This window comes from Pteropus alecto, unplaced genomic scaffold (genome assembly GCF_000325575.1).
Source record: "Pteropus alecto unplaced genomic scaffold, ASM32557v1 scaffold161, whole genome shotgun sequence".
NCBI lineage: Eukaryota > Metazoa > Chordata > Mammalia > Chiroptera > Pteropodidae > Pteropus > Pteropus alecto.
In genome coordinates, this window is record NW_006432943.1 from 8,549,915 (window position 1) to 8,555,794 (window position 5,880).

The 5,880-nt window shown below is 40.3% G+C and overlaps 1 protein-coding gene across 4 annotated transcripts in view; it reads left to right on the forward strand.

Moving 5' to 3' along the window:
* SCARB2 (scavenger receptor class B member 2) overlaps positions 1-5,880 on the forward strand; it is a 59,184-nt gene that overhangs the window by 18,883 nt on the left and 34,421 nt on the right. The window lies entirely within an intron of this gene.

Consider the following 5,880-nt stretch of genomic DNA (forward strand, 5'->3'; position numbering starts at 1 on the left):
AGCGTGAGTTAGTCTTTGGCAGCGACCACCCATTCCAAATGCTGGGGAGTTAGGAGAATTGCTGTAATCATTTTTTTAAGAGATTAGTAGAGGGAGGCGTTTGGGGACCTTATGGTCAGAGCATTTTCCCTGTTGTTGCTGTTGGTGCTTCTCCCACTGTGACAACCGTCCCTCCCCTCCTCCACCCATGATCATCTTTCCTATAAAATATCTCCTTACCAAGTTTTTTTTTTTTTTAATAATATTAGAAGCAGTCAGCAAAATCTTTCTTCTTCAGAACTGCTAAGTGAGAAAAATTCCTCACAACTCTGTCATAATCGATTGCTCAATAAATGGTTGCTGACTGATTTGCTTAGTATGCATGAGTCAGTAGGACTCTAAGGGTTGGAATTCAAGGTAAAACTCCTGGTCCCTACCCCAGGTGCTCAGAGTCTGGCTCTGGAGCGAAACGCTTGTTTTGAATGCCGCCTCCTCCACTTATTAGTCCTCTATGCCTGGGTTTCCTATCTGTAAAGTGAAGATAAAATCAGGACCTTCACCTCAGGATTGTTATGAGGAGTAAATGAGTCAGTGAGTCAGTATTTCTGAAGTGCTTAGACTAGTGCCAGCACATCAGTAATGCTGTTTGCTGTTTTGTTAGTCTTAGTGGGTTGTCTTAGTCTGCATACATCAACATCTGAAACTGTAAAGATGAGCTCTGTTGCTATATAAAAGAACTTTTAAAATTCGCTTGAGTCTTCATTTTAAAAAGTATTTTTGTATGTGTTTTCCATGCCTAAAGAAACTGTATACTGGATAGAGCAGGTCTGTCCTGCTCAGGGACGATAGAAGTTGAACTAGGACCTGAGTGTTCTGTTTGTTTGTTTTGCAATTTTAACCATTTTTTATCGTGATAAAAAAACATGATATAAAATGTACCGTCTTGACCTTTTTTAAGTGTACCTTTTAGTCGTGTTAAGTATATTCACAGTGTTGTGAAGCAGAGCTCCAGAACATTTTCATCTTGTACATCTGAAACTCTACACTCACTAGCTCCCCCTTTCCCCTTCCCCACCCCCCAGTCACCACAGTTCTACTTTGTTGCAATGAATTTGCCTGCCATGGATCCCTCACATAAATACAATCATGCACTACTTATGTTTTTGCTGTTTTCGTTTTGAAACTAAATTCTTTGGAGTGAGAGGGGAGACTGCTTCCATGCAAGAACGAACTCACCTAAGAACTAAGAAAAACCCTAAACAAACAGTAAACCCTCTGGGTCTCCTGGGCCTGTTCCTGTGGGCATGATCCTCATCTCCTGAGAAAACGACATGGGTTCTAATCATAACCCAAAGAAACCTGGTAGTCTTTTGTTAGTACATCTTCTGTGCCTTTGTGTCAGCTAGCTTCACGTTCTGTTGTAGATTTGGTCCTGGGAATAAATATGTCCTAGAAGTAAAACCGTGGCCCACTGTTAGCATACGTCCCCCACGTTCCCATTTTAGAAGGACCTAAGCTTACTTGTGAGGAAAGCCCAGGAACATTTTCCGGGGGCTCCTAACCCAGGACTCACGGATCCTTCAGGGGTCCACGGGAAGAATTCTAGGTGGTCTGTGACTTGGGTGAGAAAAAAATTACATTTTATTTTCACTCACCACTCACTAAAATTTAGCATTTTCTTTGAGTGTAACTGTAGGCAACAAACCACAGTGGTGTTAGCAGTGTGTTAGCGGAACCCCTGGCTTCACCACAGATACTGTTGTATCTCATGATAGCCATTGCTCAAAACATCATTCATGTTCATAAATACTTCACAGTTACAGTAACTGTCAGACCTGCTGCTACATCTTATTGAAAGTGTCAATAAGGAAGCACACATACTGCCTTATCACAGATTTTAAAATGATAGCTGTATTTCAATCATTGGTTTCCCTTATAATCCTGGGTTTTTAATTTTCTGTGTATAAAAGCATTGATCTGAGAAGGGGTCCATAGGCTTACCCAGACTGCTGTGGAGGAAGATAAGAACCCCTGAGAGCAGATCTAGGAGGTTGGAAGGCACATTAGTCATTCTTGACTATTTCATTTTTGCCGGCATGCGTTTTCCTGCTTCTGGCTTTTCTCCCTGCCCTGGTCTCTCTTCCACTCCACTGCCAGAATGATTTTCCAAAGGACACATCTAACATTTCCTTCCCTTCCTGCTCAGGGTCCTAGTGACTCTCCCTGTGTAATATCCAAGGCCTGAGCAAACTGGTTCCTTCTGTATGTCTAGGTCCTTTATTTTATTTTATTATTTAATTTTAATTTTTTTTGGCACTCTCAACCTGGAATTTTATACTCTCACCAGAACTAATTTTATATTCTAACCTGAGCTATTTGAAATTTAACATGAGTCACTTATGTAATTTAAAATTTTCTAGGAGTCACACTTCAAAAAGTGAAAAGAAACAGGAAAAATTAATTTTAATATTTTTTTACCCAATATCATCTAAAATATTATCATTTCAACATGTAATCAATATTCAGAATTATTAATATACTTTACATTTTTTTTCACACTAAGTCTTTGAAGTCCTGTGTATAGTTTACATTTATAGCACATCTAATTTTGAACTGGCCACATTTCAAGTATGTAATAGCCTCATATGGCTAGTGGCTGCCATACTGGACAGCATGGTTCTAACCGTACTCCAATTATTTTTAAGTCCCCACACTACCATGCCAGTGTGCGTGCTGTTCTCTCCATCAAGAATGAACTTGTCACCACCACCTGTCTCAGCTCAAATGCTGCCTCCTCCTGAGACTTTCTCTGACTTTGGATACGCTCTCTCTGGTATGTGCATCTATTATGACACTGATGAGATGCATTTTAACAACTGGTTTATATATCTGTCGTTCTTCTCAATGTACTGGAAGCTTTTTGAGGGGCAGGAACCAAGTCCTTTCATCTCTGAACATCCAATGTTTAGTGGATATTTGTGGAATAGTGAATGAAACATCCTCAGCCATGGTTTAAATCTTTAGGACACAAAAGCGGAGAAATTGTTTAAATCTATAGGACACAAGTAGTTCAGCTGGAACCACAGGACTTCATCAGGGGAATCCAGAAAGGAAGAATGGGGTCCTGAAAATGAATGAGTTTGTTTAGGAATGGACACTCACGTGTACAACGTGAACTGCTGAGCGTTCCTAGCTGGGTTGAGCAGGTTATGAGCTCTGGTATTTGTAGACAAATGTGAGTTTTTAGGGAAATATAGAGCCCCTCTAGCAGGCCTTTTGTAGTCATTTAGTGGATCCGATTTCTTTCAGTGACTTAACTATGGTATTGTTTAGCTACACAACATACAGAACATTTCAGTAGCTCGATGGACGTGAACTGCTGAGCGTTCCTAGCTGGGTTGAGCAGGTTATGAGCTCTGGTATTTGTAGACAAATGTGAGTTTTTAGGGAAATATAGAGCCCCTCTAGCAGGCCTTTTGTAGTCATTTAGTGGATCCGATTTCTTTCAGTGACTTAACTATGGTATTGTTTAGCTACACAACATACAGAACATTTCAGTAGCTCCTGGCGTAGTGTTGGATAGTTCCATGGCTTCCCTCCCAATTGCATCAGCTGCCTCTGTCCATTGTGTGCAAAGAGTCCTGGGGCAAAGGAAGGGCAGAGCATGCAGGCCCCTAAGTGGGTAGCGAGAATTGGCCTAATGGTGGGAACTCTCTGAGATGCAGGAAAGGCCATGCTGGGCTGTGGAGGGCCCGATTAATTTGACATGCAATTTACAGTGGCATGTTTTTCAAAATGTTCCCATATTGATGAGTTCAGAATATTCATGTTTTTGGAAAAAAGATGGTGGCACTTTCATATGTAGATAAAAACCATTCAATCTAATTTGAGCAATGTAGTGTGTTGTAACTTGAAACTTTTTTTTTATTAAAGTATAGTTGGCATACAATATTAATTAGTTTAAGGTGTACAGCATAGTGATTTGATATTTATATACCTTATGATGCGATCACCACACTAAGTCTAGTAACTATGCAAAGTTATTATGATATTGACTATATTTCCTGTGCTGTACATTACATCCCCGTGACTTATTTATTTTATAATTGAAAGTTTGTACCTCTTATTCTCCTTTACCTTTTTCACCCAGACCCCCTCCCCTCTGGCAGCCATCTATTTGTTCTCTTTCTGTAAGTCTGTTTTTGTTTTGTTTTATTTGTTTGTTTTGTTTTTTTAGATATCAAATGTAAGCGAAATCACATGGTATTTGTCTTTCACTTAGCATAAATGCCCTCTAGGTCTATTCATGTTGTCGCAAATGGCAAGATTGCATTCTTTTTTATAGCTGTGTAATATTCCATTGTATACGTGTACTACCTCTTCTTTATCCATTCATCCATCAACAGACATTTAGGTTGCTTCCACATCTTGTTTATTGTAAATAATGCTGTAGTGAACACTCTTGTGCATATATATTTTTAAATTAGTGTTTTAATTTTCTTTGGATAAATACCCAAAGGTGGAATTGCTGGGTTTAGCAAAAGCTGCGGATTGAGTAGCGCTAGATCAGGCCTGTTGACACAAAGCTAATTTGCCTCATGAACCTGTTGCTTAGTGATATATTTGCCAAAAATGTGTATTCAGTTTAAGATATTCCATGACTTCTGCAGCCCTTTTGAGATTTATTTTTTATTTTGTTAGGTTTCCCTATTTTGCATACTATTTAACACTTCACGAATTTTTTAAAAATCAATTAAGGGCTCTTTCAACTTTCATATATCTAAGATGTATTTGATAAATATATACTATCGCATTAAACATCTTCTTTTTGAGTTTCTTAGATTTGCTGTTTGGATTTTTCATTTCTCTTGTAGGCTTATATTACTTCTTTGATAGTAAGAAAATATGTGAGAGATTAATATCTCAGGTTTTTTAATTCATTGAGCATTAAGTGATACTGGATTATGAAATAATCAACATATACAATATTATATATAACATTACCTTTAAAATTGTAAACTATGGGTCAGGGGGGAAAATGGCGTAGATGATATAGGCTCTGTTCATTCCTCTGGCGACCAAATCAAAGTTGTGATGGAAACAGGGAGCAAACAGCAAGGAAAAATCACCTGGGATATAGATGAACAAGCCATACAACTAGAGAGAAATCTAAGAAATCACCCTACAATGGCAGAAGGTAGGACGGGGCAAGGACGCGGGGCTGCCATGTCTCTAGCGGCTGAGTGAGATGGAGGCTGGGGCAGCCGCAGATGCCTCTTAAATGGGCCACGCCCATGAGCAGACTTTTGCTGTGACAGACGTGTTCTCTCTGAGCACCAGTGTGGGTTTGGCCGACACTGAGTTGTTGAAGTGAAGCCGTGACAAGGATCTCCCCCACCTTCCCCTAGCAGAAGTATTGCAGTATCCATTGTTTCTCTGTTGAGCCCTCCCCACTCCCAGTGCACAGACTCAGCACCACCATAGCTGTGACGTCATCAAACTGAATAACAGAGGTTGCTCTGCCCAGAGGATTCCCTGGAACTCCGCCTCCCCCAACTTGTGGCCCCACCCAAGCCATATACAGGTGTATCCTCCACAAGTCAGGTGCTTGCTCCTTGCTGAGCTATACCTAGACTCACATTGGTGGCAGCTGGCCTCGGTTTCTGGTGTGGTCTTTTGAGGCAACTATAAGTACAGCATCTGTGGATTGTTTGTTGAATTTTAACAGGTGGCCCTGGAGTGGCAGAGGCTTGGGCTAAATTTGGCCTGTAGCTGAACCCTTCTCAGGACTGTGCCACTGGACACCTATGTCACAAATCCACACTTAGAAGACCAGGAGACTTAGTAGCTTTGCTGAGTACATAGAAACAGACATGGAAAGGCAGCCAAAATGGGAAGACA